General features: G+C 41.4%; 1 protein-coding gene across 1 annotated transcript in view; it reads right to left on the reverse strand.

The window, feature by feature from the left end:
* Positions 1-25,941, reverse strand: part of NAALADL2 (N-acetylated alpha-linked acidic dipeptidase like 2) — a 989,255-nt gene that overhangs the window by 624,540 nt on the left and 338,774 nt on the right. The window lies entirely within an intron of this gene.

Raw genomic sequence — 25,941 nt, forward strand, 5'->3', positions numbered from 1 at the left:
GTGAAGTGTGTGGCCTGGGTTGTAGAAGGAGAGAAGCAAGGTAAGGTCCAAGGAAGTGGCTGTAAATGGAGAATAGAAATTGGCCCAGAAGTAAGCCTTGATGGACTCCCACAGCTAGAGGGTGGGAGGCAGAGGAGGAGCCAGGGAAAGATATTGAGAAGGAACAGCTAGAGAGATAGGAAGAGAATCAAAACAGGACACTGTCTGTGAAGCCAAAGTCAGATAATGTTTCCAGTCATTCATTCATTCAATTGTATTTATTGAGCACTTACTGTGTGCAGAGCACTGTGCTAAGCATATGGGAGAGTACAATATAACAATAAATGGATAAATTATCTGCCTGCCATGAGCTTTCAGGAAAAGGAGATAGTTACAGTGCCAAAGATAGCTGAAAGGCCTAAAAGGATTAGAACGGAGTAGAGGACATTGGATTTGGCGATAAGGGAAGTCATTGGTGAACATAGAGAAGCAGTTTCCATGGAATGAATGGGGTGGAAACCAGGTTGGAGGATGTCAAGGAGCAAACTGAAGGCAGGAAGTGGAGGAAGCAGGTGCTGACACCTCACTCAAAAAGTTTTGAGAGAAATGGTAGGAGGGAAATGGGGGTAATAATTGGGGGGGAACTGGAATTCAGAAATCACCTCTGTCTAGCATATAACAATATTGTGAATCACTGCCCCTGGATGTTGGATTTCCAAATGCCTAAAATGTTTAGGAGAATTAATTTTATTCTAAAACAATTCTTGGGTAGTATATTTGAAATTGTTCCTAAATTGAAATAGAGCTACTACAAGACGTACTGCTGCGTATGTGGTTATATGGTATATAGTAAGAGTGATACTTTGATTTGTGTTAGTAGAGCTAAGAAAACTCAGAAATCCCTATTTTCATATGTTTTTTGATTACATGATAGATAATCCGATAGAACAGGGCTTGGCACATAGTAAGCACTTACCAAATACCATCATTATTATTATTATTATTGTTATTATTATTATTATTATCATTATCTACCTGATTACCTAGTAGATTACTTAATAGGAAGAGCCCTAGAATCTCAGGAGAAAAGATGGAGTTTCATAGATCTGCCCCTGTATAGCAGAACAGCCCCATAACCATGGATTTGCCATTTTTCTATACACATCTCAGTTTCATTATTGGCTAAATTTGACTAAATCATAGCAATTCCTGCCTTCTACAATAACGTTGGAAGAATTACATAAAAAGCTTGAAGCATTTTGAGATAATTAGCAAGGTATTATACTGATGTAAAATAGAAATGATGTTTTCAAGAAGATGGTGATGACAATTTTATCTTATCTAGGAAAAAGACTGTCACTGGGCAAGAGAAAAATTACCAAATAGTCTGGACTGGTTTTTTTTTTCCAGTTGCTTTCATAGAAAATACAGATTTTCCAAAAATAAATAGTATATCAAGGATACCTTTCTCCTTTAGACTGTTTGGGTAGGTTATTTCTTATTAGTCTTTCAGGATGCAATTGCCAAACTCTCCCCTGAAGTCTAATGGATTGTAAAACTTGAGTACTCAGTACAGGTGACTCCACAGAACAAACAGCTCTTTCCTCTAAAATCTCACATCTTTTAATTAGAGAAGCAGCATGGCTTAGTGGAAAGAGCACGGGTTTGGGAGTCAGAGGTCATGAGTTCTAATCCCAGCTCCACCACTTCCAGTCCCAGCTGTGTGACTAAGTCACTTAACTTCTCTGTGCCCTCAATTACCTCATCTGAAAAATGGGGATTAAAACTGTGAGCTCCACATGGGACAACCTGCTAACCTTGTATCTACCCTGGTGCTTAGAACAGTCCTTAGCACACAGTATAAGTGCTTAACAAATACCATCATTATTATTATCATCATTATTATTATTGATTGTTTAACCCAAATGCATTCATATACACTTGTGTACTAGAACCCTCTAATTTCCATTGGGAACTTTTCCTTTTTTCCTTCATTTTTTCTGACTCAAACGTTTTGAGTTTTTAAAGATTTCTACACTGCTAGTTATGTGTTTTCCTTTGAATTCCTCAGAGACCTTACTAGACATGTTGATATGCAGCAAGAGGAGCATTGCTTAAGAATTAGATACAAGTTAATCTTTGGCCTCAATTTACAGAACTTAAAGCAGTTTTTGAAGATGGGGAGAACTGTGTCACCTAACACTGTAACACATTTATTTGACAGAAAGTTTTAACCCGACTTCATATTTAAAATCAGGGCTTCTACAGGCCAGTAGCTTGGCAGAAAGCATAATGAACTGTCATGCCTGAGACCTGATTTGGAAGTAAGGTTGGCATTAGTGTTCCATTGCCCAGTGGAGATTGGAAATGGGATGATTTTGGCTTTGGGAGACAAAATGCAGTTTATATCACAGCTCAACACCTGCTACTAGATGATCCACTGAGCGACACTGATGTCAGAATTGGAGGAAGCCACGCATATAAGCCTTCCTGCTACCAGGGTGAGTGCCAAGAGTATATTACTACTGAACAGTGGAGGAGGGTGGCTGAACATTATCAAAGAAAACAAAGACTAACAGTATAGAAGGGACATCTAAGAACATTGAAATAGTGTTACCTAGTGGATAGAGCATGAGCCTGCGAGTCAGATCCTAATAACAATAATAATAATAATTATTATTATTATTATAATAACAATGGCATTTGTCAAGCATTTACTATGTGTCAAGCACTGTTCTAAGCACTGGGGGGATACAAGGTAATCAGGTTTCCCATGTGGGGCTCACAGTCTTCATCCCCATTTTAAAGATGAGGTAACTGAGGCCCAGAGAAGTGAAGCGACTTGCCCAAAGTCCCACAGCTGGCAAGTGGCAGTGCCGGGATTAGAACCCATGACCTCTGGCTCCCAAGCTCATGCTCTATCCACTGAGCCATGCTGCTTCTCTGATCGCAGATCTAATCCCAGATCCCCCACCTGTCTGTTGTGGGACCTTGGGCAAGTCATTTAACTTCTCCATTACCTCATCTGTAAAATGGGGATGAAGTCTGTGAGCCTTACATGGGTCATGGACTGTGTCCAACCGGACTAGCAGAGGTTAGTGCACTACCTAACACATAGGAAGTACTTAACAAATACCACTAAAAACAACAATAACAACAATAAAAAATCTTTTTCCAAGCTCAACATTAGATGGTTAATTATTTCCTAATTAATCGGACACTCTGACAGGTTAGAGGCCTTTCAGTGGACATCCAGGGAATTTAGCATTGATGTCTCCATCACACAAGTATCTTAAAAAACTAATTTTAAAAATATATTGATGCTACCTCAGTTGTCTTCAGTTCTCTCTTTTTTTTAATTTCAAGAATTGGACCTAATTTAGTACTTTAAATCAATCAATCAATCATATTTATTGAGCGCTTACTGTGTGCAAAGCACTGTACTAAGCTCTTGGGAAGTACAAGGCGGCAAAAGCCTATCCCAAATCCCATTGCACATATGCTAAAAAACATTGTCATTGTTATTGTTGTAGTTGTCTTCATTATTATTTAGAAACAGAAAGGGTTTCAGGTCAGAACCCCAATAGAAGCAACAAAATGAAACTGGGAATTGGGAAATAAATTATCTGAGGCAAGGTAAAAGAAAGACTCCTTTTGTTAAGCTTGAAAGATACACGATTGAGTTGGATTATGATTCAGTATGAGTTTTCATGATTATGAAGGCATATTATGTAAAGGTTTCAGATCATCTACATTAAATCTCCATTGAAAAAAAGAAAAAATGAAATGGCTTATATCGTGTATTAATAATTATATTATTATATTGTGCAGGGGAATTAATCAGTGATATTTTCTGCATGCTCGCTGTGTGCGGATTACTATACTAAACACTTGGGAAAGTAATAATAATAATAATAATAATAATGGCATTTATTAAGCGCTTACAATGTGCAAAGCACTGTTCTAAGCGCTGGGGGGTTACAAGGTGATCAGGTTGTCCCACGGTGGGCTCACAGTCTCAATCCCCATTTTACAGATGAGGTAACTGAGGCACAGAGAAGTTAAGTGACTTGCCCAAAGTCACACAGCTGACAATTGGCAGAGCCGGGATTTGAACCCATGACCTCTGACTCCAAAGCCCAGGCTCTTTCCACTGAGCCAAGCTGCTTCTCTAAGTACACCGCAACAGTGCTGGTAGACAGAATCCCTGCCCACAAGCAGTAAACAGTCTACAGGGGAGAGATACATTAACATAGATTATAGGGTATATAGTAATGTAAAAGAATATTTACATAAATATTGTGGGCTGAGGTGAATATCGAAGTGTTTAAAGTGCATATCCAAGTTCATAGTTGACGCAGAAGGGAGAGCAGATAGAGAAAATGAAGGGCTTAATCTAAGAAGGCCTCTTGGAAGAGATGCGATTTTAGTATTATTTTGAAGGTGGAGAGAGTGGTGGACTGTTTTATATGATGGGGGAAAGGGGAGTTTCAGGCTTGAGGAAGAATGTGGGTATGGAGTCAGTGGCAGGATAGCGCTTAGTACAGTGCTCTGCACATAGTAAGCGCTCAATAAATACGATTGATGAGGATAGACAGGATGGAGGTAAAGGTGTCAGAGGAAAATAGTGTGAGGTCTGAGTTTGTAGGAGGGCGCAAGGGTAGGTAGGATGGAGAAAGCTGATTCAATACCTTAGAGTTGATAATAATGAGTTTCTGTTTGATGCAGAGGTGGATGGGAAACAGTTGAGGTTTTTGATGAATGGGGATATATGGACTGAATGCTCTTTTCAGAGAAGTTATGTGAGGAGCAGAGTGAAGTATGAACTGGAGAGGGAAAAGAAAGGACATAAAGGAGGTCAGCAAGGGGGCTGATACAATAGTCAAGGCAGGAAATGATGAATGCTTGGCTCAGGAGAAATGTGGCTTAGTTATTACTCATTCTTAGAACTCAATCGCTCCCACGGCTTCAACTATCATCTCTACACTGATGACACCCAAATCTACATCTCTGCCCCTGCTCTCTCTCCCTTCCTCCAGGCTCATATCTCCTACTGCCTTCAGGACATCTCCATCTGGATGTCTCCCCGCCATCTAAAACTCAATATGTACAAGACTGAACTCCTTATCTTCCCTCCCAAACCCTGCTCTCTCCCTGAATTTCCCATCACTGTTGACGGCACTACCATCCTTTCCATCTCACAAGCCCGTAACATTGGTGTCATCCTCGACTCCACTCTCTCGTTCACCCCTCACATCCAATCTGTCACCAAAACCTGCCGGTCACCTCTGCAACATCACCAAGATCCGCCCTTTCCTCTCCATCCAACCCACTACCCTGCTGGTTCAATCTCTCATCCTATCCCGACTGGACTACTGCATCAGCCTCCTCTCTGATCTCCCATCCTCCTGTCTCTCCCTACTTCAATCTATACTTCATTCTGCTGCCCTGATCGTCTTTGTGCAGAACGCTCTGGGCAAGTTACTCCCCTCCTCAAAAATCTCCAGTGGCTACCAATCAACCTACGCATCAGGCAAAAACTCCTCACTCTCAGCTTCAAGGCTGTCCATCACCTCGCCCCCTCCTACCTTACCTCCCTTCTCTCCTTCTACAGCCCAGCCTGCACCCTCCTCTCCTCTGCCGCTAACCTCCTCACTGTGCCTCATTCTCACCTGTCCCACCATCGACCTCCGGCCCACGTCCTCCCCCTGGCCTGGAATGCCCTACCTCCCAACATCCGCCAAGCTAGCTCTCTTCCCCCCTTCAAAGCCCTACTGAAATCTCACCTCCTCCAGGAGGCCTTCCCAAACTGAGCCCCCTCTTTCCTCTTCCCTTACCCATCCGCCCGCCCTACCTCCTTCCCCTCCCCACAGCACTTGTATATATGTATATATGTTTGTACATATTTATTACTCTATTTATTTTACTTGTACATATTTATTCTATTTATTTTATTTTGTTAATATGTTTTGTTTTGTTGTCTCTCTCCCCTTTCTAGACTGTGAGCCCACTGTTGGGTAGGGACTGTCTCTATATGTTGTCAACTTGTACTTCCCAAGCGCTTAGTACAGTGCTCTGCACACAGTAAGCGCTCAATAAATACGATTGAATGAATGAATGAATGAATGAATGAATTTAGAAGAGCAACCAAGCATACACAATGATAAAACATGGAATTATTCCCCAGGTGGAATCTTTCCTTTTTCTTTTTTCTTTTTATTCTTTCCTTGCCATAGAAAGAAATTCTAGACTGGATATCTACTTGCTTGGACTTGCCTGGAATGGTTTGAGTGAAGTTTATGTAGAATTACCAGAGCAGACTAGAAAAACATTGGGAGACTATAAACTCCATATGGGCAAGGATTCCTTATACCAATGCTGTTATATTGTTCTATCCCAAGTGCTTAGCACAATGCTCTACACAGCACTCATTATATGCCATTCATTCATTAGCATTATTATTAGTAGTAGTAATTATAATAAAGTATTTGTTAAGCACTGGGGTAGATACGAGGTAATCAGGTTGGGCAACATCCCTGTCCCACATAGGACTCAGAGTCTTAATCCCCATTTTACAGATGAGGTAACTGAGGCACAGAGAAGTAAAGTGATTTGCCCAGGGTCACACAGGAGAGAAGTGGAAGAGCCAGAATTAGAACCCAAGTACTTCTGACTCTCAATACTCTATCTACCAGGCCATGCTCTTCTCTTATTTATTGGGGATCCCATCCAGCTTCAGGCTTTTGTGGCTCTAAAACCCACTGCTTAATTTAATAGTTGATCACAAAACAGCACTGTCATCAGTTTGAAACTTGAAATTACACACACTTACAGGAAGATAGAATTTAAAGAGATGTAGCTCAGTATCGTCCGTCATCATACCTCAGAGCCCAAATTTCTGCTCACTCTGAAGAAAATTAGTCTTGCATTTGGTATCTTGAGTTCAAGAAAATTTAAACATATTTCCAGAGTGAAAGAAAATACTATCTTCCTTATTAAAATAAACATATATTAGAGTGAGAATAGCTGCCAGAGGTCATTCTTCAGATTTAATCTTCTTCATTTACCTAAAATAAGTCTTCATGTAGACTACAAAAATGAATATGTTAAAGGAATCTGTAATGTATTACAAGTCTTAAATTTTATCTACTCCACCTTCTCAGGCAGTGACATAAGGTGTACAAAAACATACAATGTCTTCCTACTAACGAAGTTGCTACTTGAATATTCACAATCTCATAGGACCTAAGCTGTGCTAATAGAGTAAATAATTGAAATAAAAATTCATTCCACTGCTCTTCAACATAAATAAACACATTGGGATAAAAAATTTTAAAAAAATGTGATCCACTGTATGTTTTTTTGACAAAATACATATTGATGTCTTTTCCTTAGTAATTAATGTTCAGTTTAAAATTTTTGACAAAATGAACTTGCTACATCTATCTAAACTTTGCAGGAATGTATTAAATCAAGGAATAGATGGTATTTCAAGCCATTATTAAAGCAATAGAGAAGACTGAGAGCTTTTGAGCAATCCATAATTATTTTCTATCGTTTTCTTATCTTTGTTTCTGCAGCACATTGCAAGAATTCCCTTCAATATCACCAGTCTGGTACTATGCCTACTAAAAATGATTTAAGAATGTTTCTATTGATTTTCATTACTGCTAAATATAATGGTGACCCTCTGACCAATACCACCTGTCTTTTTGGTCAGGAAATTTCCAGTGCTCAAGAGAAGCCTCCTCTTTATCAAATGACACTTCATTACAGAGCTATTTGCATAAAGCATTAGATGGCCATCTGCTGACCCTCCCAGATTTATCAAATGCCCTGGAATCAATCTGCTCATATGGCTGAAAATTGGAAACAAAGATGAAAAATACAGAATGCTAAATAGAAAGTGAGAAGAAAGGTGGTGAGAAGCAAAACATACTGTAGGAATTAAGAAGAGTATCATTTGAAGGCCTTGTTGTGATTGTTGATTTGGAAAGAAACAGAGGGACTTGAAATGGGCAAAGAGAAAGTAAATATCTGATTTTTCCAGGGCTTAATCCATTGAACATTTTATGAGGAAGGATATGAGCTGTCGGAGTTTTTGCTTGATAAGTAATAAGAACAAGTGTTATAGAGGCAGATAGTTTCTGCCTGGGTGACACATTACCCAGTGGAAATATTGGTGTCCACCTGAATTGGCCTGACCCGAATCACCAGGCAGAGCCCAGGATCCCAGCTTCGGGCATTACTGGCTGAGTGCATTGTTCTGTATTAAGTGCTTAGGAAGGTACAGCAGAATTATAGCTCCTCGTTAAATATTTACTGAATTGCTTTCAATCAATCAATCAATCAATCAAATTTATTGAGCGCTTACTGTGTGCAGAGCACTGTACTAAGCGCTTGGGAAGTACAAGTTTCTTTTTTTAATCATTTGTGTCTAGGCTCTCTTATTCTTAGACTAGAAACTTCTTGAGATCAGGGTGCCTATTATCTTTTATTCTTTTTAATGGTATTTGTTCGGTGCTTGCTATGTTCCAGGCACTGTACTAAGTGCTGGGGTAAGGCAGTGATGACAGCTTAGACTATGAGTCCTCCATGGGACAAGGGCTATGTCTGACCTAATTATCTTGTGCTTAGTAGAGTAGTTGACTCAGAAGTGTTTGTTCTATTTGATTGATCAATCGATTGACTATATCACAATAATTATGATAAAGAAATGATCGTTTTGGCAGATGCATCAACTAAATTTCCCTTTGTCATTCTACTAGTTCATAGCAGAGATGGATGTGATGTCTGGTTGTCCAAACCCCAGCTACTGCTCCTTTTGCATTTGTCTGTACTACCTTATGCGGTGAGCAAGAGTGACTCCATCTTGTCATGTAGAAGCCATTTCCTAAAAGACTATTTTTTGACCCCATGAGCAAAGGAGGACAAAGGAGGAATTAGAGGAGAAACTGAAGTATCCTGCTGAAAAGTGTTGCAGAGGACTTGAATGGCCGGGGAGAAATGGAATTGTTTTGCAGAGGGGATTGAGGAGGGGCTAAATTGCACTGCTGGGCAGGGAAAAGACTGCTGGATGGGGGGCTACACTAGCAGGGGGGTAAGCATGGGGGTTGGAGTTACCCTTCCCCCCATCTTACCTGGTAATGAGATGAAGGATCTCATACCTCATAATGTGGTATAACCTCATAACCTCATAAGGATCTCATAATGTGTCACCCAGGCAGAAACTATCTGCCTCTATAACACTTGTTCTTATTACTTATCATGCAAAAACTCCGACAGCTCATATCCTTCCCCCTCCCTCCCTCTGCCCCACCTCCTTCCCCTCCCCACAGCACTTGTATATATTTGTGCATATTTATTACTCTATTTTATTTGCACATATTCACTATATTTTATTAATGATGCGTTTATAGCTATAATTCTATTTACTCTGATGGTACTGACACCTATCTACTTGTTTTGTTTTGTTTTCTGTCTCCCCCTTATAGACTGTGAACCCGTTGTTAGATAGGGACCATCTCTATATGTTGCCGATTTGTACTTCCCAAGCACTTAGTACAGTGCTCTGCACACAGTGAGCACCCAGTAAATATGATTGAATGAATGAATGAATGAATGAATGAATGAAGATGGCAGGCAATCCTGAGCAGCCCCCGGCTTCAACCCCCCTGAAATAACAGACAAGGAGTGGGGAAAGATCTGGTCCTGGACCCCCCGTTTGCCATCTAAGCCAAGACACAGTGGGGCTGCAGTGACACCACCCAAGCTACTCACTTAGACACCTACTGTGGCAGCAGCCAAACCATCTAAGACTTGAATTTGAATCAGAGTTGGCGGTCTGAGGTCTTCTTCAGAATAAACGTGGAAAAATCAGTTGGTTTGGTAACTATAGGTGTTGTAATTTGGGTGTATGAGTATGTGGGTGTAATATTATCTATCTATCCCCTGTTTTTAGTAGGTTAGTATGAAATAAAGCTTTCTACTGTACACAGTGGTGATTTGGTTTAACTTTTGTAACTTGTCATTGAGCACCTGAATTTAGAGAGGAGACAATCCCCAGGGAAGGGCTCATAAACTGAGCACCTAAATTTAGAGGGAGTCAAATCCCTGGTGAAGGGCTCCTAGGTCAAGTGCCTGAAATTAAAGAGAGGGCAATCCTCGGTGACGGGCTCATGATAACTTTTCCCAGATTAATTCATCTTTGTGAACGCTAATGTTAATAATTACAACAATAATAATATTTTTTAAGCATCTACTATTTGCCAAGCACTGTATGAACTGCTGGGATAGATACAAGATAACAAGAATGGAAAGAGTCCCTGTTCCACCCTAAGACTCACAGTCTAAGTGGGATGGAAAAAGGTATTGAATGTCCATTTTACAGATGAGGAAACTGAGGCACTGAGAATTGAAGTGACTTGCCTAAGGTCTCACAACAGAAAACTGGAAGAGGCTTATGTTGGAAATAACCATCTTCTATTAATTCCTTCTCCAGAATGTGATATTAGGTTTCTAGTACCACTAAGCAGACAATTATGACTGCACAGACATCCATGGATGCATATTATTACACAAGGCTTGGGATTACTCAAGATGATACCTCCAGATGCTATAAGGAGTGAGTCACTTTGTAATTTAAATAAAGTAGTTCAAAGGAAAAACAGAACAATTCCTTGGTAACCAAACAACACAACCAGAACTGCTCTCTTTTCCTGCTATTTCTGGAGAATTAACTGACTTGTAAAACCTTTGTGAGTGATGTAACTGCAAAAGGACCAGGCATACTGGGGCACCTGCTGGGTAAGCTCTCTTACATGCCTCTGCCAGTGAGATGAAATATGCCTGTTTTCACAGATTCAAACACCCCCTGAGACAAATTGCATAGAGGTTTTTCAGATGTGCCCTATTGGGAACTCAGCCCAGATCTAGCTTAATACCTGCAACCTGAAATTTCAGAGGAAAATATTCCCATTTTCTCTGAATCCATTTTTGTTTAAAATCATTTTATTTCAGCAGACAGGGGAGGAAAAGTAGTAGAGGCAATTTTCAATGTGATGTATATAAAGGGCGAATTGTTAAAATCATGAAGAAATCTTCTTAAATTTTCCGGAAAAAACATTAGCAGACTAAGTTTGCTTTATTTGGCCATTGTTTCAGGGAAGGCAGAGTTTGATTGCAACCTTTACCTTAAAGTGCAAAACATTTCACCAGTTTTCCATAGGCTGTAAAGTCAGTAGAAGCCATAAAAATGCTAAAAACAGTCAAACTGTAGCTTAACCCATTCTTTCTGGCAGGCTTGCTCTCCTGGCCCAGTGACTTGCAGTAGCTAAAAACCGCTCATATTTATCTCGGGTAGGATAATCTCCTCTCAAATTTAATGTGTTGTTTTTAAAACCGATGCTTGTCTAGGGAAACAGGCAAAATGTGCAGCCAACATGCCTATTTGTGTTAAAGTACCTCACATAATATACTGCTTTCAGAAGTCAGAAATAGGTCAGATACCATTCTGACAAATCAAATAGTAAATCAGGCAGAGCATTACCGACAGACTATTGGCAGACTTGAAACTACATTTGAGTTATCTTTAAAAAGGATGACTGTAAAGTGGCATTGGAATTATCCATCCATTAAGGAGCTACTGAAATGTCACAGAAATTAATGGGAAAATTCATTCTATTTAAAAGCAATCCCATTCTTTCTTTCCTATATTTTTTTTTCCACTAATGCTCAGGGTGAATTAACTCAGGAGCTCAAGGGGCTAAAACCTAGTGGCTCTGAGCTAAGTGGGGATGGGGGAGCATGGAATACCTCACTAGGTAGTCTCCAGGCACTGAGGTTCCTAATCTTGACAAAGTCAACCTTTGACCAGACATAGCATGATTCCCATCCCTTCCAATTAATCCTTCTAGTGTGGTGGAATTCCCTCCCTTCCCTATTAAGCTCTGGGATAATAGGATAATTAAAATTACCAGGTCAGATACAGTGCCTGTCCCATTTTAGGTCCCCATTCTAAGTAGGCGGTAGAATAAGAATTGAATCCCCATTTTACAGATGAGGAAACTGAGGCCAACAGATATTAAGTGACTTGCCCAAGGTCACACGGTGAGCAAGTGCCAGAGCTGGGTTTAGATCCCAGGTCCTTTATCTCCAGGGCCCCGGTTCTAGCCACTAGGCCACCCCACTCTGGCTATTGCTGGACACAATAGAGGATGGAGGCAGGAACTGAAGAATCAATCAATCAATCGTATTTATTCAGAATCCAACTGTGAAGGAGTTGTAGCCGCTAACCAGACTGCGCTGAAGCCCCCAGTGTATTCAGCGCAGAAACACCTTTACTCAGCTATCCTCAGTCAGTCATGAAAGGGAGAGAAGCCCCAAACCTGCAGGGAGATAAGTGCCTGAATGGAAAATCACCCCCTCACTTGTCTTCCCCTCCCTTTTCTTTCCTCCAAATGGTTTGGCTGTGAGGAAGCTGACCTAGAATAATACTCATGATGACATTTCTTAATAATAAATAATAATAATGATGGCATTTCCTCCAAATGGTTTGGCTGTGAGGAAGTTGACCTAGAATAATAATCATGATGACATTTCTTAATAATAAATAATCATAATGATGGCATTTATTAAGTGCTTACTATGTGCATTGCACTGTTCTAAGCGCTGGGGAGGTTACAAGGTGATCAGGTTGTCCCACGGGGGGCTCACAGTCTTAATCCCCATTTTACAGATGAGGTAACTGAGGCACAGAGAAGTTAAGTGACTGGCCCAAAGTCACACAGCTGACAATTGGCGGAGCCGGGATTTGAACCCATGACCTCTGACTTCAAAGCCCGGGCTCTTTCCACTGAGCCACGCTGCTTCTCTAAATGCTGCTGCATTTCTTTAGTGCTTACTATGTGCGAAGCACTGTTCTAAGCGCTGGGGGGGAGACAAGGTTATCAGGTTGTCCCACGTGGGGCTCACAGTCTTCACCCCCATTTTACAGATGAGGTAACTGAGGCTCAGAGAAGTTAAACGACTTGCCCAAGGTCACACAGCAGACATGTGGCAGAGTCCACTGTTGGGTAGGGACTGTCTATATATGTTGCCAACTTGTACTTCCCAAGCGCTTAGTACAGTGCTCTGCACACAGTAAGCGCTCAATAAATACGATTGATTGATTGATTGATTGATTGACTGAGTCGGGAATTAGAACCCACGACCTCTGACTCCCAAGCCCGGGCTCTTTCCCCTGAGCCATGCTGCTTCTCTAGAAAAAGCTACATCATCAGTGGCCTTGAGAAATCCCCACTCCCCAACATGTTAATAAGTACTTGCTAATTTTGGGGAAATTAGCAATTGTTAATTTGAGTAACACCCATCTATGAGGGAGCCAGCATGGGGATGGGGGAGTCTCTATGCTGGTTGTTAAACAATTCAGCTAGAGAGATGGCTCAAAATGTGATCCAACACAGCATGTCATAATGCCATCACACATCACACAGGGACCCTGCAAAATCTATCAGCCCCATGTTCTCACGGGAATTACTACAACCCTGCTAATACTATGCACTGTAATTACTATGGGGCTTAACCTGACCACATAGACCTCACTTGTTCAGTGAATAACTGGCGATTCCTTTCAGACTATGAGGTCTATGAAAAAATGGAGACTAATTTCTGATTCCAGCCCAAAAACAAGATAGTTTACCTTTATAGTTAAGTTCCTATCCACCCAAAAGTGGATAAAATTTAAGACACGAGTCCTTGTTCAAACCAAGTGCATTAATAACAAGTACATTTTTTTCACTTCTTATAGCTCTTTATCACTGGAGTTTTAACTAAACCTGTAATCTTCATTACTGTCTACAGAAATATGATATATTATCAAAAGAACATTTGACTAAAGATTTAAAATAAGGAATGAGCAGGTATGTGTCCCTATGATGATGATGGTATTTGTTAAGTGTTTGCTATGTGCCAAGCATTGGTCTAAGCACTGGGGTAAATACAAGGTAATCAGGTTGTCCCATGTGGGGCTCACAGCCTTACTCCCCATTTTACAGATGAGGTAACTGAGGCACAGAGAAGTGATTGCCCAAAGTCACACAGCTGACTAGTGGTGGAGCTGGGATTAGAACCCACAACCTCTGAATCCCAAGCCCGACCTCTTTCCTTTTAGACTGTGAGCCCACTGTTGGGTAGGGACTGTCTCTATATGTTGCCAACTTGTACTTCCCAAGCGCTTAGTACAGTGCTCTGCACACAGTAAGCGCTCAATAAATATGATTGATTGATTGATGGATTGATTGATTTCCATTAAGCCATTCTGCTTCTCAGTATGAAACCTCTCAGTATGGTCCTTATGAAACAAAGTACTGTTAAACTTAACAGCTTTAACAGCTTTTATTGCAACAGAGTATTGGGAAATTTTGAGATTCTTTAAACTCAGAATTTAAATTACATAAACCCCCAAATTAATAAAATCTCAGAATTTTAACTTGTTCCCCCTCCACATATGTCAGACCATGACCCTCCCCATCTTCAAAGCCTTAAGATCACATTTTCTCCCTGATTAAACCCTCCTTTCCCTGGCTCCCTCTCCCTTCTGCATCATCTATGCACTTGGGTCTGTGACCTTTGGACATTTGCTACCCACCCCACCCTCAGTCTTACAGTATTTATGTACATATCTCTACATTATAATGCCTGTTGTTACGTAGGGATTGTCTCTATTTGTGGCTGAATCGTACTGTCCAAGTGCTTAGTACAGTGCTCTGCACACAGTAATCGTTCAATAAATACAATTGAATGAATGAATGAATTATAGTTTATAAATTCATTATATTAACATCTGTTCCCTCTCTAGACTGTAAGTTTGTTGTTGTCAGGGAACATGTCTAACAGCTCTGTTGTATTCTACTCTCCCAAACATTTAGTACAGTTCTTTGCACACAGTACATACTCGATAAATGAATACCATATCTAAATTACTTTCCTGAGGCATTATAAGACTAGAATTACTAAGGCAGTGGGAGAATTAATATTCCCAATATCTGTACCCTAACCTAGCAAGTCATCTCTCAACACATGCTTTTGGCCACAGGGAACAGTGAGAGACAATAACTGATCAATTGATGCTATTTATTGAGCACTCACTGCAGGCAGAGCACCTTACTAAGCAGTTTGGAGAGGACAATACGACAGAGTTGGTAATCATGTTACCTGCCCACCAGGCGCCTACAGTCTAGAGGGGAAGACAAGCATTAATAAAAATACATAAATGACAGATATGATTTAATGTAATCTATTATCACAATTCTATTGCCCATACTGATAATGATGTGTTTAACTAAATGCATGGAAATCAGGAGACCTTGGTCTGGTCCTCTAGTCCCTTCGGACTGTAAACTCATTGTGGGCAGGGATTGTGCCTATTGCTACAATGTACTCTCCCAAGCGCTTAGTATAGTGCTCTGCACACATTAAACGCTCAATAAATTATATTGACTGACTGACTGGCTAGTCTTGTCATTGTACACGGACAAACGCTAGCTGAGGCTAATTTACGATCAGTAATTTAGATCCCTGACTGATGAACAACCTAGGGTGTCTTGTGAAGTGACAGTCCAACAAGGATCCCAGAAAGTGATGGATAATGTGGTGAACTAATTGTTATGTCATGGTGTTATGGCTAGATTGTAGCTCCTAGAGGCAGGGATCATGTCTACTAACTGTAATATACTCTCCCAGTCATATAGTACAATGCTCTGCATATAGTAAGCACGCAATAAATACCAGTGATCATGGCAAAATATTAGCACTGGGCTACATGCCTTTAAAGTGTCCTGTGCATATAAAACCTTGTGCATTTTTGCAATTTTTTGCACCTCTATCTGCCTATTCTGATCTGTATTGCCAGAAGAATCTAAGACTTTGGCAAGCAGGTGTTGGGAGGTGGGAAAAGTGGTTAGAGGCCAGTTAGAGAGAAACAAGATAAAATAGGCTGACAAAAACTGCAAGAATAGGTACAGGAGGGTAGACGGGACTAACCCATAGGAACTATAGCTTATGCATGTTTATTACAGGAAGGTGATGTGAGCGAGAGCAAATTCAGTAAGCAAATTAGGACAAAAGTCACCCTTAGCTCTACCTACAAGGGGTAACCTTGATAGAACATAGAATACAGTCCAACATCTGAGCAAAAAAATGATGTCCAGAGGAGGGGTGGCAGAGGAGGACCTGAGATGATGTCAAAGGGACCTCCAGGACATGACAATGACCAGGCTAGGCCAAGACAAGTATGTAAGCGCTGGAAGAGGTTGTAAAATTTTTCTACTGTGTGATTTTGTGTGCTATGTTATATTCTGAGTAATAAACCCTGGGTACCGAGTGCTGTCTCCTGAGGTGTGGACCTAGAACAGGTCCGGTGGGAAGCTGGGAATCATCAAGGAATGAGAAGCAGCATGGCCTGGTGGAAATAGCATGAACCTGGGAATCAGAGGCCCTGAGTTTCAATTCCCAGGTCTGCCAGTTTTTTGTTGAACAACCTTGAACAAGTCACTTAACTTCTCCATGCCTCAGTTCCCTTAACCTTAAAATGGGGATTAAATACCTGTTCTCCCTCCTACTTGGACTGTGAGTCCCATGTGGGATGGGGACTGTGTCCCACCTGATGAACTTGTGTCTAGCCCAGAACTAGAACTCTGAGACATAGTAAATACTTAACCTTAAAGAAATGAGATTTCCATCCTTGTCTTGGGTAGACTCATGGGCAAGTGAGTTACTCTAGACTGTGAGCCTGTTGGGTAGGGATTGTCTCTATTTGTTGCTGAATTGTACTTTCCAAGCACTTAGTACAGTGTTCGGCACACAAAAAGCACTCACTAAATATGAATGGTGCTTGGGCTAGCACTTGGCCAAGTGTAAGCTCATCATGCTCTATTTGGACGGTCCACGGGACGAGGCAAGCAGCAGAGTGGGTTCAAAGTGCCTGGGCCAGCAGCAGAAGCAAGGGAGTTCAAGTGCTGCTATGTAAACCACTATCACTACAATCAATCCCTTTGCCAAGTGCTTAGTACAGTGTCCTGCACATAGAAAACAGCATGGCTCAGTGGAAAGAGCATGGGCTTTGGACTCAGAGGTCATGGGTTCAAATCCCGGCTCTGCCAATTGTCAGCTGTGTGACTTTGGGCAAGTCACTTAACTTCTCTGGGCCTCAGTTACCTCATCTGTAAAACGGGGATTAAGACTGTGAGCCCCCCATGGGACAACCTGATCACCTTGTAACCTCCCCAGTGCTTAGAACAGTGCTTTGCACATAGCAAGCACTTAATAAATGTCATCATTATTACTATAGTAAGCACTCAATAAATTCTACTGATTGATTGTGCAGGCAGAAGCCTAAGGACTGAGGCTTAGCTGGTGCTCTTGATGGGAGACTTTCAAAATAAACAATCCCAAAAAGGGACTTTGGATCTTTCTTGGGAATGAATGATAATGATGGCATTTGTTAAGCGCTTACTATGTGTGAAGCACTGTTCTAAGCACTAGGGGGGATACAAGGTGATCAGGTTGTCCTGCGTGGGGCTCACAGTCTTAATCCCCATTTTACAGATGAGGAAACAGAGGCTCAGAGAAGTGAAGTGACTTGCCCCTAGTCACACAGCTGACAAGGGGCAGAGCTGGGACTAGAATGCCCATTTTGTAAGCAGCGTGGCTCAGTGGAAAGAGCCTGGGCTTTGGAGTCAGAGGTCGTGGGTTCGAATCCCGGCTCTGCCACATGTCTGCTGTGTGACCTTGGGCAAGTCACTTAACTTCTCGGAGCCTCAGTTACCCCATCTGTAAAATGGGGATGATGACTGTGAGCCCCACGCGGGACAACCTGATCACCTTGTATCCCCCCAGTGCTTAGAACAGTGCTTTGCACATAGTAAGCACTTAACAAATGCCATGAGAAGCAGCGTGGCTCAGTGGAAAGAGCCCGGGCTTTGGAGTCAGAGGTCATGGGTTCGAATCCCGGCTCCACCAACTGTCAGCTGTGTGACTTTGGGCAAGTCACTTCACTTCTCTGGGCCTCCATTACCACATCTGTAAAAATGGGGATTAAAACTGTAAGCCCCCCGTGGGACAACCTGATTACCTTGTAACCCCCCCAGCGCTTTCAGCAGTGCTTTGCACATAATAAGCGCTTAACAAATATCATCATTATTTGGAGAATGAAAGATCCCCTGGTAACTTGACAAATGTGGCAGAGTTTAAAGTAAAAATAATACTAAAACAGGAAACACATAGCCGACAATATGGAATTGGCAAGGTAAATAGAATTGTAGGGAATTACTGCTCGAGATCACACTTGGAGAGTTTCCAGTACTCTACTAGTCTCGGCTATGGGAGGGAGAGTTAAGCAAAGGCACACCCATTCTATTCCGAGCTTGGGCAGTGGCTAGCAAGTGGAAAGCAATCTGCAACAAATCAAACCTCACCTGAGCTATGCAGCAGCCACATGGGAGAGAGTTGGGGGTGGAGACTCAAGCTGACTGCGTGGAAGAAGGCAGTGGTGAACCTCTTCTGTAGTTTCACCAAGGAAATGCTATGGATACACCATCATCATCATCAATCGTATTTATTGAGCGCTTACTATGTGCAGAGCACTGTACTAAGCGCTTGGGAAGTACAAATTGGCAACATATAGAGACAGTCCCTACCCAACATTGGGCTCACAGTCTAAAAGGGGAGACAGAGAACAAAACCAAACATACTAACCAAATAAAATAAATAGAATAGATATGTACAAGTAAAATAAATAAATAGAGTAATAAATATGTACAAACATATATACATATATACAGGTGTTGTGGGGAAGGGAAGGAGGTCAGATGGGGGGGATGGAGAGGGGGACGAGGGGGAGAGGAAGGAAGGGGCTCAGTCTGTGAAGGCCTCCTGGAGGAGGTGAGCTCTACCTACACTACCAGAAGACTGCTCAGGAAAGTCTCCAGAGCATAATCCTGAGAGAAAGACCTGGGTTCTAAACCTGGCACTGCAAATTATCTGCTGTGTGACTTTGGCAAGTCACTTAAACTCTCTGTGCCTCAGTTACCTCATCTTTAAAATGTGAGTTAAGACTGTTAGCCCCCTTGGGGACATGGACTGTGAATGGACTGTGTCCAACCTGATTAGAGAAGCAGCATGGCTCAGTGGAAAGAGCACGATCTTTGGAGTCAGAGGTCATGGGTTCAAATCCCGGCTCCACTAACTGTCAGCTGGGTGACTTTGGGTAAGATTCTTAACTTCTCTGTGCCTCAGTTACCTCTTCTGTAAAATGGGGATTGAAACTGTGAGCCCCATGTGGGACAACCTGATCACCTTGTAACCTCCCCAGCGCTTAGAACAGTGCTTTGCACATAGTAAGTGCTTAATAAATACCATTATTATTATTATTATTAGTAGTAGTAGTAGTAGTAGTAGTTTGTATCTACCCCAGCACTTAGATCAGTGCCTGACATGGAGTAAGCACTTAATGAATACAAAAAAAAAGAAAAAGAGAATGACATGGGGACAGGGACTCAGTCCAATCTGATTACTCTCTATTTACTCCAGTGCTTGGCACAGTGCCTGGCATCCTGAGAAAGCAACTAACAATACCACTATTATTATACAAATAATAATATAAATTATTCTCGTTTTTGTAAAGTGCTTGGATATGTACAAAATCTACAGTGTGGAACCATTGTAGAGCTAGTCTACAGTGTCTCCCGTAAGATGGTCATATTACTTCCGTATGCATGATGCTAAATGCTGGACCAGAGGTTTACACTACTCTAAAAGGTGATACAATGAATGGTTTCACACAGCAAAACCCTCATACACATCTAGTGAGGCATTTCTCTTTCCAACCTCTACTTATACAGACCCTGTACACAGAAGTTTGAACTTAATAATAATAAGTGTGGTATTTGTTAAGCACTTACTATGTGCCAAGCACTGTTCTAAGCACTGGGATAGATATAAGGTAATCAGGTTTTCGCACATAGGGCTCACAGTCTTGGCACATAGTAAGTGCTTAATAAATACCATAATTATTATTAATCCCCTTTTTCCAGATGAGGTAACTGAGGCCCAGAGAAGTGAAGTGACTTGCCCAAGTTCACATAGCAGACCAGTGGCAGAGCCAGGATTAGAACCCACATGTGAGCCCATTGTTGGGTAGGGACCATCTCTATATGTTGCCGACTAGTACTTGCCAAGCACTTAGTACAGTGCACTGCACACAGTGAGTGCTCAATAAATAGAATTGAATGAATGAATGAATCCGTTTGACTCCCAAGACCATGCTCTTGCCACTAGGCCATGCTGCTTAGTGCAGTGCTCTGCACACAGTAAGCAATCTATAAATGCATTCATTCAATCATATTTATTGAGCATTTACTGTGTGCAGAACACTGTACTAAGCACTTGGGAAAGTACGATATAACAATGAACAGACACATTCCCTGCCACAGCTAGCTTACACTCTATAGGTGGGGCGGGGAAGCAGACATTAATATAAATAAATAATTAAAGATATGTACATAAATGTTGTGGCACTAGGAGGGAGTTAGTGAATAAAGGGAGCAAGTCAGGGCATTGCAGGAAGGAGTGGGAGAAGAGGAAAGGCCTTCCTTAATCAGGGAAGGCCTCTTGGAGGAGATGTGTCCTCAATAAGGCTTTCAAGTGGGGGAGAGTTATTGTCTGACAGATTTGAGGAGCGGGGGCATTACAGGTCAGAGGTAGGATGTGGGCGAGGGGACAGCCTCAGAATAGGTGCCCTCCCTCTGCCCATCCGCCAAGCTAGCTCTCTTCCTCCCTTCAAGGCCCTGCTGAGAGCTCACCTCCTCCAGGAGGCTTTCCCAGACTGAGCCCCTTCCTTCCTCTCCCCCTCGTCCCCCTCTCCATCCCCCCATCTTACCTCCTTCCCTTCCCCAAAGCACCTGTATATATGTATATATGTTTGTACATATTTATTACTCTATTTATTTATTTATTTATTTTACTTGTACATATCTATTCTATTTATTTTATTTTGTTAGTATGTTTGGTTTTGTTCTCTGTCTCCCCCTTTTAGACTGTGAGCCCACTGTTGGGTAGGGACTGTCTCTATATGTTGCCAATTTGTACTTCCCAAGCGCTTAGTACAGTGCTCTGCACATAGTAAGCGCTCAATAAATACGATTGATGAATAGGTGAGATCAAGGCACAGTGAGAAGGTTAGCACTAGAGGAGTGAAGTGTGTGGGCTGGGTTGTAGGAGAGAAGCGTGATGAGGTAGGAGTGGGCAAGTTGATCGAGTGCTTTAAAGCCAAAGGTGAGGAGTTTTTGTTTGATGCCAAGGTGGATGGGTAAACACTGGAGTTTTTTGAGGAGTACGGAGACATGTCCTGAATGTTTCTGTAGAAAAATGATCCAAGCGGCAGAGTGAAGTATGGACTGGAGCGTTGAGAGGCAGAAGGCTGGGAGATCAGCAAGGAGGCTGATGCAGTCCTCCAGGCAGGATAGGATGAGTGATTGTATTAATGCGGTAGCAGTTCGGCTAGAGCGGAAAGGGCAGATTTTAGAGATGTTGTAAAGGTGGGAGTGACAGGATTTAGTGACGGATCGAATATCTGGGTTGAATGAGAGAGAGGAGTCAAGGATAATGTCAAGGTTATCAATATGATTGATATATCTGACCTTGAATTTCAGATCCTATCAAGTAGAAATAGTGTATTATTCATCTACTCCATATGCCCAGGTGTTTGGTGGAATCGGACAAATTCAATCAATCAATCAATGGGATTTTTCAAGGACGTATGGTGTGCAGAGAACTATAGTAAGTGCTTCAGAGAGTACAATATAACAGAATTGACAGTAGTAATAGCATTTATTAAACACCTACAGAGCACGCTACTAAGAGCTGAGAAAGAAAAACACAATCTCTGGCTACAAGGAGCTTCAAGTCTTGATGGGGAGACAGATGTTAATATGAATAAATTACAGATATGTGGGTTGAGGGTGGGATGAATAACAGGTGCTTAAACGGATACAGATCCAAATGCATCGGCAACACAGGAGGGAAAGGGCGTAGGGGAAATAAGGGCTTAATCTGAAAGTAATAATGATGGCATTTATTAAGTGCTTACTATGTGCAAAGCACTGTTCTAAGCGCTGGGGAGGTTACAAGGTGATCAGGTTGTCCCTCGGGGGGCTCACAATCTTAATCCCCATTTTACAGATGAGGTAACTGAGGCACAGAGAAGTTAAGTGACTTGCCCAAAGTCACACAGCTGACAATTGGCGGAGCCGGGGTTTGAACCCATGACCTCTGACTCCAAAGCCCATGCTCTTTCCACTGAGCCACGCTGCTTCTCTAGGAAAAAAAAAAAAGCCTCTTTGAAGAGATGTGATTTAAATGAATAAAATGATGATATTTATTAAATGCTCACTTGTGCCAGGCACTGTACTAAGTGCTAGGGAGGATTCAAACAAATCAAGTTGGATGTAGTCTCTGTCCCGTGTGGGGCTCACAGTCTCAACCCCCATTTTATAGAAGAAATAACTGAGGCACAGAGAAGTGAAGTGACTTGCCCAAAGTCACACAGCAGAGCTGGAATTGGAACCCATAACCTTCTGACTCCCAGGCTCACACTCTATACAATAATAATAATGGTATTTGTTAAGCGCTTACTATGTGCCGAGCACTGTACTAAGTGCTCAGATGGATACAAGCAAATCGGGTTGGACACAGCCACTTGTCCAACGTGGGGCTCACAATCTCAATCCCTATTTGACAGATGAGGTAACCGAGGCACAGAGAAGTTAAGTGACTTGCCCAAGGTCACACAGCAGACAAGTTGCGGAGCAGGGATTAGAAACCATGACCTTCTGCACCCACTATGCCACACTGTTTAATATTAATACTAGAAATACCAAATATCAGAATGTTTTTTCCATCAGATTGTGATGGCACAGAACACTATTTTTCACAAGATCTTACTCTTTTTACTTCTAGGTTTCAGATACAGAAGACTGATGATAAGCAATACCGTAACTCTCTTAAAGCACTGACAGAACATAGATAGATCCATCAAATATAAATCAGTTACTGACATTTGTACAAAACATAAAATTAATCCAAAGCCTTATACTCCAAGGGATGAATAACTGTCAGCAAGGAATCCTACACTAAAAGAATGTACTATTTGAAATAGGTGAAGTTGAATCATTCTGAAATGGCAATGGATATGAACCACCTAGTTATCATTTTGCATTTATTCTTACTTCCAAAACTATTCCCTAGAAGCCCCTTTTGCATTGCTTTGCACATAGTAAGCACTTAATAAATGCCATCATTCTTATTATTAAGCTATATTGCTGTACTTTCATCATCATCATCAATCGTATTTACTGAGCGCTTACGGTGTGCAGAGCACTGTACTAAGCGCTTGGGAAGTACAAGTTGGCAACATATAGAGACAGTCCCTACCCAACAGTGGGCTCACAGTCTAAAAGGGGGAGACAGAGACAAAGCACTTTGTACTTTGAATATGAAGCCCCTGGTATCCCTATACAAAGGAAGAATACACTCATGCTAATGTGGCTGGAAAAGTGATTTAGGGTGGACATAGTCTTCTACACTTTTCCCTTGTCCATGGCTATTAATTTATTACTAATGATAACCGCAATAATAATAATTGCAGCATTTCTTAAGCACTTACTGCATGTCAAGTACTGTTCTAAGCACTGGGGTAGATACAAGTTAATCAGGTTGTTCCCTATTCCTGGCCTCCATGGGACCACAGTATATGTAGAATCAATCAATCAATCAATCGTATTTATTGAGCGCTTACTATGTGCAGAGCACTGTAGAAATGAGAACAGGTACTGACTTGCCATTTTACAGATGAGAAAACTGAGCCACAAAGCATTTAAGTCACTTGTCCAAGGTCACGTAGTAAACAAGCAGCAGAGCCGGGATTAGAGCTCAGGTCCTCCGATTCCCAGTCCTGTGTTCTTTCCACCACGCTGCTCTGCCACAAAATTAAAATTCACTAGACTAGACCCCTTGTGAGCTAATTTAGAATTTGGTGAGAGGGAGTGATTGGGGGTCAGCAGCCTTGCTCCTATGGGGGTCAGCAGTGATTCCCCAAATTGAGCTGTTCAGACAACCAGGGTATCCACTGTGTATATCTACTCCCTCAAGGCCGCAAGCCCACTGTGGGTAGAAATTGTCTTTATTGCTGTATTGTTCTTTCCAAGGGCTTAGTACAATGCTCTGTGCACAATAAATGCTCAATAAACACAACTGGATGGATGAATGAGTGAGTTGCTGCTGTCTGCGATCAGAAGACCTACATCATCTATTTGCCTTAGCAAAAAAGGTAACCTCTTGTCAGTAGGATAGGCATTAGCGTTGTTTCATCATAGTGGTGATGAATTATGCAGAATCACCCAGTTTCTGTCACTCAGTCCCCCTGTAGCAGCAGCAGACATTGCAAGACAGTTGAATGGGAAGTTAGGGGGGCAGCCTGTGGCCGTGGGACCACATATCTCAGTATGTTTTGCATTAAAGAATTTAGCAATAAGCATCATTTGGGAGTCTCCCAAGTCATAGGCAAAAAAAGATAGAAGGAATGTTACAGGTTATGGAGACCCATAGAAATTCAGACGTCCTCCCACATGCAGTCTTTAGCTTTCCATTCCGACAAGCAAATTCTACCCTGCTCCCAGGACTCCCAAGGCAGATTACCTTCCTGGGGAAATTGTGTGCAGATAAAATGATAGTGAGCTCAATTTTCCCTTATTTTGTAGACCGGTTCAGTTTCACGGATTTATATTTGGTATCAAATGAAAATATAAAGCAGCTAGAAACACCTTTGCTCCATGTAATCCAACAGAATTGAATTCATTCATCCTGTTGTTTGCACATTCTTCCTCTGACCATTTGTTCCCTTTTGGAACATTTTCCATCTTAAAGGTACAGTCTCACTAAACCAACCTTTCATTTCCAGAATTTCCATTCTGAATTGCAATGGAAAAAAAATAGCATTTACTAGCCATAGCAAGCTTAACCTCATATATTTTAGTACAGTGCTCTCCAAACAATAAGCACAGTTAGTACCATTGATTAACTGATTAACTGATTGATTAACCACCACTGTCACTCCAGGTTTAATTAGCATTATATGAGTGGCCCATGTTAAGTTTAAGGCTCAAAGATGCCAGAAGATGTATTTTTCCAAACTAAATAAAGAATTCAGTTTAACTAAAAATTAAAATATTCCATGTTATATGGGAAGATAAGATATGGGGGTATTATGAAGTTGAAATGTCCAATGTCAGTGAAATCTTTGAAAAACAAAGGGACATAATTATACATAAATTCATTATTTGCTTCTCATGACCTAATAGCCCAACCCTCTACTTCATCATGACTGTAAATGTGTTCTACATATTTGCCTACAAAAACGACTGAATGCATATGTGTAAAAAAGAGGATGTAAATCTATGTTGAATATGGGAAATGGGAAAATACATTTTTTTTTACCTTTTTCATTCCTTTTCAAGGCAGCATTCCTAACTTCTTATAACCTGCAGTACTTTTTATTTTTTTTTCCTGTGAGAGTTTTACCGTTCTCCTTCAATTTATTCCTCAGTCTAAATCTCCACTTCAAGTAATTTATTCACTGATTTCAAGTTGCATGTGTTCCTGCCCATTCTTTCTTTCTCTGGAGTCCCAAAACATTCCATTCATTCATCAAATAAAAAAAAAGAAGCAACTTCCATGTTAATGTTCTTTCCCTTTGGATCTCCCTGGAACACTTTTCAAACACTTTATAAACTTTCAAGTTCTAAACACTGGATAAGGATAAGTTTTCAGTAAGTGTAACTCAAATGTAATGTGTCTCTTCCTCCCAGCATTAAAACATTAAGGAATGGAATGATCCAGCTAGGGAGAATG

Source organism: Tachyglossus aculeatus, chromosome 1, assembly GCF_015852505.1.
Source record: "Tachyglossus aculeatus isolate mTacAcu1 chromosome 1, mTacAcu1.pri, whole genome shotgun sequence".
Taxonomy (NCBI): Eukaryota; Metazoa; Chordata; class Mammalia; order Monotremata; family Tachyglossidae; genus Tachyglossus; species Tachyglossus aculeatus.